Here is a 12,209-nt window from a genome sequence, read left to right on the forward strand (position 1 = left end):
AAAAATAAAAATAATAAGTAAAAATCTGTTGTATTAAGTGGAGCGAAGACTAAATACAATGGAGACCTTGGGTTGGGAGGACCCAAAATGCCACAAAAATAAACAAACAAGAGAAAAAAAATAAAAACAAAAGCAAAAAAGAGAAATAAAGCCAAAAAAAAGCCTTGAGTCCCAAATTAACTAATTTGAGGATTATATGGGAGGAAAGTAAAATGAGAAAAGAAAAAACGAATAGAAAGGAAAAAATAAGAAAAAGAGAAAAACGAAGGAAGAAATAAAATAGGAGGAGAAAAAAACAAAATAAAGCAAGACAAAAAAAAAAAAACAAAAGAGGAGAGAGTGAGAGTTAAGTGTTTTGGAGTATAACCTTAAAGGAGGGTGAGGATGAAGAAGAAAAATAAAATGCAACACTCATGGGTAGTGTAGTTCAAGAAAGGGGAAGCATAAGATGGGCAGAGAATAGAAGGACCGAGGTGGAGGAAATAAAGGCAAAAAGATAGAAGAAACAAACAACAACAACAACAACAAAAAATTAGTGGATCAAGTTGTAAAGTCTGTGGGTTTTTCTTGATTTTGAGAGGTTAACTTCTTCCTTTTTCTTTTCTCTCCCTCTTCCTGGTCGGTGACTCTGTACCCCAGGCTCTGCCCCTTTGTCACTCTTAGGTAGGGATTTGCAGTTGATGGGATTCTATGGCAATGTCATATAATTGGCTTTAGTCTTGCTGGAAGTAAAGGCTTGTTGGCGTTTGCAGGGTCCAACGATGAGAGAGTTTGCTTTCCTGGATTCTCTCTCCTAGTCCCCCCTTCCTGAATTAGCAGCCTGGTGATCCAGCTATAAGGCTGCAACTGCTTCTGCCTGGGGAGTAAGAGGCTCAAAGAGCTGGGAAATCCCCACTCTATCCCCACTCAGTGCAAGGCTTTGGGAAAGGCTCTGAGAGTCAGGGCCTCCAGTGTAATCAGGCGGGGGTGGGAGTCAATTGTTGTCAAGGTGACTGTTCAGCGCCTATCATTTAGTTGGACCTCTCAACCCAGGCTTTCCACACTTTGTAGCCTGTTTTTGCAGGGAAGAAGAGGCACTAGTCTCTGCTTACGACTAGTGTAGTATAGACCTTATTATCTGCCAAGTCCTTCTTGTTAACGTTTATCCCTGAATATGGAGGCTCTATCAATCAGAAGTTGCCCCCGCCCCTTTAGCGAGAGGCACTAAAAAATATCACGCCTCTTGTCTTGGATCGCTGAACTGAGAGAGATCTTATCAATTAGAACTGAGGGTGCGGAGATTTTATGGGTTAAGCTAATTTCAGTGATTGGGTCGCAGCTGTGTTTCCAAAGGTATTTTAGGTGCGTGCGCGCGCCCCTCCCCCAACGCTTGATTGTTAGCTTGAATGGCTGGGTGAGGTGCCCCGCCCACGGAGAGAATCTCCCAAGCCTCTCCCGCTCGCCCCGCCGCTGGCGGCTGGACCGCACCAGGCGCAGGATAATGGAGCCCCCTGGGTGTGCGGGCCAGTAGGGCGCCCTGGGCGCGTGGAATGCCCAAGGCACGCGCGCGAATGGGGCGCTCAGGGCACCGGTGGCCGGCGACCCCCACTCGCAGTGTGCGGGCCGCCCGGGAACGTCAGCGGTGCTCAACCGGACCGGGCGCGCGCACGGCGGCTCGTGGCGGCCGCTCGCGGTGGCGGTTCGCGGGGGCTCGCGGCAGCTCGCGGTGGCGGTTCGCGGGGGTTGGGGCAGCTTGCGGGGGCTTGCGGCGGCTCGCGATTGGCCGCTCGCGGCGGCTCGCGGTTCCCAAGTATATGGGCTGACTCACCGCAGGCGCACTCCCTGGTGACTTGAATGAGCGTCGCTGCGGTAGCTTCCTCCACACCCTCGTCTCTCAGATTCAAGTGATAACAGTCCTTTTGCTTTCAGTTTGTGTGGAACTCCGGAATGCTCCGAGGATAAATTTTTCTGTTTCTAGTTGATAAATTTGTTGTGATTTAGGGGAGAGCTGTCGGACGCGCTTCTCACGGCGCCATTTCCGTGACGTCACTTCGTGGTCAAATCTTAATGATAATTGTCAGTAACTGGGAAGAGTATTTATTAGTATTAAGTTAGAGATTTTTAAAAATATCAATATTTTATTTGCCTAATTTTTCCTATAATATTTATGGCAAAATATATCTAACATAAAATTTACCATTTTAACCATTTTTTTAAAATTTGAAGAGCTAGCTCTGTGCAGTGGCAGTGTTGTAGCCAATGAGGTTTATTCGAGGTGCGATTGTTGCTAATTGAAAACTTTTCCCTAAAATTTGAAGAGCTAATTATTTCATGAATTGAGCAGAATCTCATCTAGGAACTAGAAGGGTGCTCCCTCATCTTAACCATTTTAAAGTGTGTAGTTCAGTGGTATTTAATACATTCATAATGCTGCACCATCCACCATCCATCTCATAACACTTTTAATCTTGTAAAACTGAATTTCTATACTCATTAAACAATAACTTCTCTTTCCTCCTTTCCTTCAAATGCTGGGAACCACCATTCTACTTTTTTTGTAATCATGATTTTGACTACTCTAAGTACCTCATAGAAGTGGAATTATACAGTATTTGTTTTATTTTTGTGACTGGCTTATTACACTTAGCATAGTATCAAGGTTCATGTAGCAAATATTAGAATTACCTTTTTTAAAGGCTGTATAATATTCCATTTTATGTATATACCACATTTTGCATATCCATTCATTCATGAACACTTGAGTTTCTTTCACATTTTATCAATTGTCAATAATATTGCCATGAACATGGATGAACAAATATCTCTTTGAGATTCTGCTTTCAGTTCTTTAGAGTGTATACCTGAACCTGGAATTGCTGGATCATGTGGTAATTCTATTTTAATTTTTTGAGTAACCACTAAACTGTTTTCCATAGTGGCTCTACCATTTTACATTGCAACCAACAGTACATTGCAACCAACACTAGGGTTCTCATTTTTCCATAGCCTTGCCAACACTTGTTATTTATTTAATTTTGATCATGTTATTTCCCCTGCCGGGTAAGTATTTTCTGGTTTTTTTTTTTATCCTAATGAGTGTGGGTTGTATATCATTATAATTTTTTTTTTTTTGCATTTCCCTAATAATTAGTGATGTTAAACATCTTTTGTGCTTTTTGGCTATTTGTGTATGTGCTTTGGAAAAGTGCTTTGGAAAAATGTTTATTCAAGTCTTTTGCCATTTTGAATCAGGCTGTGTGGTTTTATTGTTGTGTTTTAGGAGTTCTCTATATATTCCAGATATTAATGCCAATGAAACATACGAGTTTCTTTCATTCATTCATTCATTCATTCATTCATTCATTATTTTTCTGAAGTGAGAAGCAGGGAGGCAGGCAGACAGACTCCCGCATGTGCCTGACTGGGACCCAACTGGCATGCCCACTAGAGGTCGATGCTCGGCCCATCTGGGGCATTGCTCTGTTGCAACCGGAGCCATTCTAGCACCTGAGGCGGAGGCCATGGAGTCATCAGTGCCTGGGTCAACTTTTGCTCCAATGGAGCCTTGGCTGTGGGGGAGAAGAGAGAGATAGAGAGAAAGGAGAGGGGGAAGGTTGGAGAAGCAGATAGGTGCTTCTCCTGTGTGCCCTGACTGGGAATCGAATCCGGGACTTCCACCTGCCCAGTCGACACTCTACCACTGAGCCAACTGGCCAGGGCAAATATGAGTTTTAAATACGCATTTTCTCCTATTCTGTGGGTTGCCTTTTCACTCTGTTGATAATTGTCTTTTGATGAACAAAGGTTTTTAAGTTTCATGAAGTCCAGTTTTTCTGTTTTGTTGATGTTGTCTGTACTTTTGGCATCATATCCAAGAAATCATTGCCAAGTCCAATGTTGTGAAGCTTTTGCCTTATGGTTTATTTTTTTATATAATTTTTTTTTTGGTGTATTTTTCTGATGTTAGAAGCAAGGAGGCAGACAGACTCCCACATGTGCCCGACTGAGATCCACCCGGCATGCCTACCAGGAGGTGATACTCTGCCCATCTGGGGCATTGTCTGCTGAGGCAGAGGCCATGGAGCCATCCTCAGCACCTGGGCCAACTTTGCTCCAGTGGAGCCTTGGCTATGGGAGGGGAAGAGAGAAATAGAGAGAAAGGAGAGGAGGAGGGGGTGGAGAAGCAGATGATTGCTTCTCCTGTGTGCCCTGGCCGGGAATTGAACCCAGGACTTCCACACGCCAGGCGGACGCTCTACCGCTGACCCAACCGGCCAGGGCTGCATTATGGTTTCTTTTAAGGGTTTTATAATTTTAGCTTTTAAATTTAGGTCTTAGTTCATTTTGAACATACTTTTTATATGTTGAGTTGGAAAGGGTTTAACTTCATGCTTTTGTGTGCAGATACCCAGTTTTCTCAGCACCATTTATTGAAAAAACTGCCCTTTTGCTACTGAATGGTTTTGGCACTGTTTTTAAAAGTCTTTTGATTATGCATATGAAGTTTTATTTCTGGTTTCTTCATGCTATTCCATTGGTCTCTACGTCTGTGTTTATGTCAGTACATACTGTCTTGACTGTTGTAGCTTTGTAGTGTATTTTGTAATTAGGAAGTGTAAATCCTCAGCTTTGTTTATTTATTTTCTAAGGTTGTTTTGGCTATTTGGGGTCCATTGATATTCCAAGTGAATCTTGAGATGGAGTTTTCTACTTCTGCAAAAAAAAAAAAGTCTGGGATTTTGATAATGTTCTAAATTTTATGGTTTTCTTTGTTAATGCATATGTAATATGAGAGTTTTTATGCATAATGAAGTGTCGACTGTTTAGATAAGTACAGTTTTCAAATGTGGACTGTGAGAAGCTACAGATTAGAAGAACCTCTCTTCCATTCTTCTTAGCTCTAGCAAAAGTCCATGGGTTAATCTGTATGACTTTGAGGGGAAAAAATCTTTACTCACTGCTTAGTTTGTACTGAACTTAAACATTCATTCATGTGTTATATGATATCATCATCATTATTATTGTAAATAATAACATTTATTGAATCATTGGCATGTAACTTTTCTCTTCAACTTCTAAAAACTCGCACAGAGTAATAGCTTCATCAATGAAATTGGGAGTCATGTATTATTCTCTTTCATTTCCACTTATACCCCTAACCAGAAAGGTATAAAAAAGGCAGTGGGAATTATTCATATTAGAAAAACAGATTATGACTTGTCAGCATCTCTCTTTAACACCCTGAAAATCTTACCCTTCTAACTTGAACTGACCTTTATAAATGACCAAATAAAACAATATAAAACATACAGTTAACATGAACACCCTATTTAAGGAGATGGTAGTGGATGACCATATGAGTTTACTGTGATGGTTTCTACTAAAAAGCTTGTCCAAACTAATCACTATGTACCTGTACTTTGAAATTCCTGAGATATTTCTCTAAAGTGTCTGCCAACAGGTCCTGCCCAGTTGGCTCAGTAGTAGAGCGTTGGCCTGGCGTATGGATGTTCCGGGTTTGATTCCAGATCAGGGCACACAGGAGATGTGACCATCTGCTTCTCCAACCCTTCCCACCCCTTCTCTCTCTCTTTCTCTCTCTCTCTTTCTCTCTCTCTCTCTTTCTCTCTCTGTCTCTTTCTCTCCTGCAGCCATGGCTTAATTGGTTTGAGTGCATTGACCCTGGGTGCTGAAGATGGCTCCATGGAGTCTCCGTCTCTGGTGCTAATAATAGCTTGGTTACAAGCACGGCCCCAGATGGGCAGAGCATCTGCCCCAGATGGGGGTTGCGAGTGGATCCCAGTGGAGGCGCATGCGGAGACTGTCTCTCCTCCTCTCACTTGGAAAAGAATAAAAAATATATAAAATAGATATGTAAAGTGTTTGCCAACAGTTTGGTTATTTATTGAACAGGATACCCTGAAAGACTAGGCTTCTATTTCATATTTACGTTCTTTAAATATTCTAACTCATCAGATCTATTAAGAATTCTACAGTGTGGGTGTTATTAATTTCTCCCTTTTACAAACAAAGAAAGTATAGCACAAAGAAATAAAATAACTTACCCCAAGTAATACAGATAGTTCAGTGGTGGGGGCCAGTATGCCAGTGAAAGAAGGTTGACTCCAAACTGTGTGCTTGTAACCATTTGGCTTCATTGCTTCCTGCCTAATATAGTATTTAAATCTTGAGGAAGGATGTGGGGAACTAGTTGATCACTGTAGTAGGGAGTGTGGGAGAAGGAGAGGGAGGAAGGGTTGGAGAAAGAGCATAGAGGATGCATTGGGATATTCCCTGTTTCATTCACACTAGTACATTCCCAAGGAATGACTGCAGTGTCCAATAGAGAAGGCAGGCTTTGCATTAGGGGTGAAGGGACCTGTAGATGAGGGCCAGCAGCATCCTGCCCTTGTATCAGTGCATAATAGCAGGAAGACATCTGATGCCAGTCTAAGAGGGATGGCAATAGTCCAAGAAATTTCTCAGTCAGTTCTGTGTTGTCTTTATGTACTCATTTTCAAAAAGGAAGACATTCTTTGAGAGTGGGTAGTTGGCAAAGGATGTACCAGTTCTAATTTTGGCTACTTTGATATTACAGATGTCACAGTGATTGCAAACTTTAATTTTTTCATCTGTATAATATTTTGTTCCTCATGACTTTTCTTGCAGAAATGAAAGGAGGTAGCATGGAATAAAGAAAAGTATATCGTATTGAAAAATAGGAAATTATAAGGTCTTAGAGATCAAATTTTTGATGCAAAGATGTCTGTTTTGAAATAAATTTGTCAAGTCTTTCTTGAGCACAGAAGACTGTATCACTAGCACCATGAACTGGAATATTTTTCTTTTTCTCGACTATCTCTCTCTCTCTCTCTCTCTCTCTCTCTCTCTCTCTCTCTCTCTTCCCCCTACCTACTATTGTGAGCTTAGTATTACCTGCCATACCAAAACAGCAGCCCTTCATTGTTTTATTCACTTACAAAGATCATATAGAATACATGGAGGGGAATTTGAGCCTTTTGGTGTTGTCTTAGTAAAGCCTGTATTTTGCTTCTCCCTGCGTATTGCAATCTGTATAAAGGCCAATTTCTGCCATGGGAAGATAGCACCTGTTTTGAAGTATTTATTTATTTGTCTCAGGGGACCATTTCTTTTCAGTAGAGTGTGTCCTGTGGCATAACTCTCTGTGCCCTTTATCATAACACTTTTGGAATATTGGAGGATCAATTATTTTTGAGTAAGATTGATTTGTTCTTTCAGCATTTATTTAATAAATGTGCTTGTGTTTTTGATATCCTAAACTCAACATTTTCAAAGCCTAACTCCTACTTTTTTCTCCAAGACTTGTTCCATGTACAGCCTACTCTTTCATTTCATGGCAGCTTTACTCTTCTGGGTGGTTCAGGCTAAAAACCTTAGAGTTGTTGTTGTTGTTGTTATTATTATTATTATTATTATTATTTGTTTCCCCCCATTGATTTAAGAGAGAGAGAGAGGGAGAGGAGGTGGAGGGAGGAAGGAGCATCATTTGTTGTTTCATTTAATTGTGCACTTATTGGTTGCTTGTCATGCTGGGATGATGTTCTATCCACTGAGCCACCTGGCCAGAGCCGCGGACTTATTTCTGATTCTCTTTTTCTCATAGCACATACCAGTCTTTCAGACATCCTACTGAACCATCTTTGAAACATATTCTGAATCTAATAACTTTCTTTTACAAGAGAGAGAAAGACAGGGAGATATGAAGGAAGAGATGAGAAGCATCAACTCATAGTTGCCTCACTTTTAGTTTTTCATTGATTGCTTCTCATATGTGCCTTAACTGGGGGGCTCCAACTGAGCCAGTTACCCCTTGCTCAAGCCAGCGACCATGTCTGTCATGCTCTCAAGCTGGTGAGCCTGTGCTCAAGCTGGCGACCTTGGCATTTCGAACCTGGGACCTCAGCGTCCCAGGTTGATGTTCTATCCATTGTGCTACCACTGGTCATACTAATAACTTCTTACTATACTGCTACACTCATCTGCCCCCCACCCACTATGTGCCACCATCATCATTCTTTGCCTGCCTTATTATGAAAGCCTCTTAACTGTTTCTCTCCTTCTACCTTTATCCCCTATATCATATTCTTAGCACAGCAGGCAGGTTGACTTTTTAAAAACAAGTCAGAATATGACACTCTGATAAAAATAAGTAAGTTATAGAAATGGTAAAGAAAGAAAATATTTGCAGATGAAATAATTGTATTTTTGTAAAACTCAAAAAGAGTAGTATCAAGTGAAAAGTAATTAGAAATGAGCATTTACTTGGTGGATGATTATAGAATTAATTCAGACAATATATTTTGTGTACTTTTTTTGTACAAAGAGCCCCAAATGAAAAATTAACAGCAATAAAAACAGAATACATGTATCAAGAGACTAGTACAGTTAGGGCTTTTTCCAAAACAAAAGTATAGTTTAGAAGTAGGGAAGCTAATTACATGATTTAGCATGCTCTCCTCAACTGCTTCCAAGAAGGTTTCTTTTGTTTGCTTACCAACTCCAGACTAGCTAAACCAATGAATTTTGCTATCTGGTGAGTGAACCACAACTTTTCCAATGAGGTCTGAATCTTTACAAGCTTTTCCTTCCTGGCATACTCTTCAGTCAGTCCTAGAGTACCATATGGAGCTTTCTTATATCTTATATATACTCTTTTATCATAGTCAATAATTTTTATATGTTAAACTTTTCCTATTTAACTTCTTGCATGGTTTTAATTTTTTGATTGGACCTAGAACCAATGTCCCATATTAATAAACTTTTGGAGAAATTTTATATGATTATTTTTATAGATGCTAAAAAATACATTTGCAAAATTCAACATTCTTCTTTTATTAACTTTTTATGAATTGAAGTATAACACACATAGAAAAGTATACAAAACATAAGTGCACAGCTGAATGAATTACCTCAAGTAAACATACTTGTTTAACAACCATCAGTTCTAGAAATAGAACTTGGCCAACAGCCCAGAAGTACCGTTGCATCCTCTTCTTATGGAAAGGTATCTGCTATCTTGACTTAACACCAGAGATTAGTTTTGCTCTTCTTGAACTTTAAATAAATAGAATCATGAGTGTGTATTTTTGTATCTGGCTTCTCTGGCTCATCTTTGTTTGTGTGACTTATCCACGTCATTGCATAGTAGTGCTTTGTTCATTTTCTTTTCTGGGTTCCATTGCACTGTATAAATCCATCTCAGTTTACTTTTATATTCCACTGTTGATGAATATTTGGGTTGTTTCTAGTTTGGCTTTATTTACAAATAATGATAGTAATGAACATTCTTGTATGTGTCTTTTGGTGTTCATGTGCACTCAGTTCTTCTGTTGGAGTTATATGTAGGAATGGAAACACTGGGTTATTGGGTATGCTTGTCTTAAATTTTACTAGATGCTGCCAAAAAGATTTCCAAAGTTTTGTAGTCCCATTAGCAGAGCTGAGAGTTTCAGTTGGTATTTTACAGTTTTTGAAATTTTTGTTTTAGCCTTACTGGTGGTGAATAATGGAGTGTCATTATAGTTTTAATTGTATTTTCTTATGCCCATAAATAAAGTTAAACATTTTCTTAATCTTAATCATTTATTGAACATTTGGATTTTTTTTTTTAATTTCATGTTTTAAGTTATTTTTTTCATTTTTCTATTGGGTGTTTAATAATTTTTTGATGAAATTCATAGGAATTCTGTATTCACACTATGACCCATTTTGATTGGTTGAATTCACTGATTATGCTCTCTAGACCTATAGGTTTCTTTGTGAAAATATTTTATTAAAAATAGTTCAAGGACTTTTAGACTCCACTTATTTTATCGGTTTTGGTAACATTTATTATTTATAAAAACTTTTACATTTTGTATAAATGCTAAAATGTATTGCATACATTTGCTTATAAAATTTTTCTGTGATCTTTTAGTGTGTATTGATCTATGGAGACGTACTCTTTTGCACTTCTGCTAATGCTTATTTGTTCCTTCTTTGTAAGAGTTCATTAGTTTTATTAGCACTTTTTTTTTTCTTTTAAAGAGAGAGAGAGGCAGGGGAAAGAGAGATAGAGGGACAGCAACATATGTTCCCTAACCAGGGATTGAACTGGGATGGCAACCTCTGCACTTTGGGACAGTGCTTTATCCAAAATTAGTCTTTTCAAAGAACCAACTTTGGTTTTTTTGTTGTTCCACTGTAGAACATGCTTATTTTCTGTTTTTACACATTCATCTCTTCTCTTTGTTATTTTCTTCTTTCTACTTTCTTTTGATTTAATTTGCTGTTTTCTCTCTCTTTTTACATTCTTGCAGTGGATGCTTAACCACATAAAAATAAATTTTTATACATGACAAAAAAGTTTGCAAAAAGTCAAAAGACAATTTACAAATTGATAAGAGTAACTGCCATTTACATCAGAGTCCAAGTCCTCTTTCTTATATGTAAAGAGCTTCTAGAAATTAATAAGAAAAGAGCAACAATTACATATGAGTATTGAACAATGTCTGTGAACAGATGGAAAGAAAAGCTAGTATTAATGTCACTTAAACATTTGAAAGGATGTTCATTCTTTTTCATAAGAGGAATTCAAAATATATATGTTACAGTAATTCCTATATAATAATTATATTGAAAAGGTAATGAAGAATAGAGAGAATAGGCACTTTCATAATATGGTGTGGTAAAAACTGCCACAACCTCTTTGAAGGAACAATTTATATTATTTACCAAATTCTTAAATGCCCTTTGATTTATGAACTGTATGTACAATATGAGTAAGGATGTTTGTTTTCATATTACTTATAAAAGCAAAAAAAATTAGGCAAAACCTAAATGTTTATCCTAGATATTAGGTTGTAGCTATACAATGGAAAACTATGAAGCCACTAAAAAGAGGTAGGCTATAGGTGTTGGTTGTCATGAATAAGCTTTAGGAAAGATTGGTTGCTGAAATATATATTTTATTAAAAAGAGTTTGTGGGTGAAATGTTTGTGTTTTGTATATGCACAATTAATTCCTGAAGTGCCTGCGTATCTTGAACAGGTAAATAAATGCTTAGTATTTGTTTCATCATGTTATAGAATTGTACTGACTTCTTGTATTTAACATAGGCTATTCAGTATTTCTTTTGGTTATATTGTATTTTCTGAGTTATATTGTAAACTCATAGAAAATAGAAGATAGTGGACCATGTTACATGCACATTATGTGCTTTACATTGCCTGGCATAGTACACACTGAATGTTGTACACTCAATATTTTGTGGATGCAAAATAGAATTAGTTGACACATTTGTTTTTACAGGGTCAGAACCTGTTGACTACTATATTATCTTTGATCATCTTTTTCATAGCCCCCTGTAGTAGATAGGTACTATCATTATTTTATTTAAATGTTAACAGAAGAGTGAAATGAGTCCAAGTGAATAAGTAACTTCTTTAAAGCAGTGGTTGGCAAACTTGAATCTATGGGCCAAATCTTCCCCACCACTTGTTTTTGTATAGTGTATAAGCTAAAAATGATTTATATATTTTTTAATGATTGAGGAAAAAAGATTATTATTCCATGACATGAAAGTTACAATTAATTCTGATTTCAGTTTGTAATTAAAGTTTATTAGAAGACACTCATGCCTATTCATTTATGTATTATTATCTATGGCTGCTTTCCCACCACTATGGCAGTGTTGCTTGGCACACTATGCGTTTCAGTGATGCAGTTGTAATTCAGTAGCATTTCAAGTGTCACATGTTTTGCTGTGCCATAACATTTTATTTTTTATTACTAGTCCATATTGATTATGACAAAACAAGAAAAAGAGAGGAAAGGGGACTTTGAGTCTCATAGTTTTAAAGGAGAGTGGACTGTGGATTATTTTATTAAGTTAGATGGTGAAACATTTGGCTTATTATGCACTGTTAAAAGAATACAATATCTATTGCCATTACCAAGCTAAGCACTCATAATCCAAGCTCACAGGAAAGCAACTCTCATAAATATTGATAGAAAATTTAAAATATAATATCTCATCACAGCCGAATTTTTTCACAAACAAAAAATGTGAAAATGAGGCTGTACTCAAAGTGAGTTTTGGGGTGGCTCATTTGTTAGACAAAGAGAGCTATTTACCAATGTTGAGGTAATTATACTGTGTTATATTGTACTAGCTGAAGAAATGTATTAAGAGAAAATAAATTTGTTT

At 37.8% G+C, this 12,209-nt stretch overlaps 1 protein-coding gene and 1 pseudogene across 2 annotated transcripts in view; both read left to right on the forward strand.

Annotated features, from left to right (window-relative positions):
* ADK (adenosine kinase) overlaps positions 1–12,209 on the forward strand; it is a 721,185-nt gene that overhangs the window by 169,751 nt on the left and 539,225 nt on the right. The gene's annotated exons all lie outside the window — the stretch shown is intronic.
* Positions 2,210–2,329, forward strand: LOC136313729 (U4 spliceosomal RNA; annotated as a pseudogene).

Source organism: Saccopteryx bilineata, chromosome 9, assembly GCF_036850765.1.
Source record: "Saccopteryx bilineata isolate mSacBil1 chromosome 9, mSacBil1_pri_phased_curated, whole genome shotgun sequence".
NCBI lineage: Eukaryota > Metazoa > Chordata > Mammalia > Chiroptera > Emballonuridae > Saccopteryx > Saccopteryx bilineata.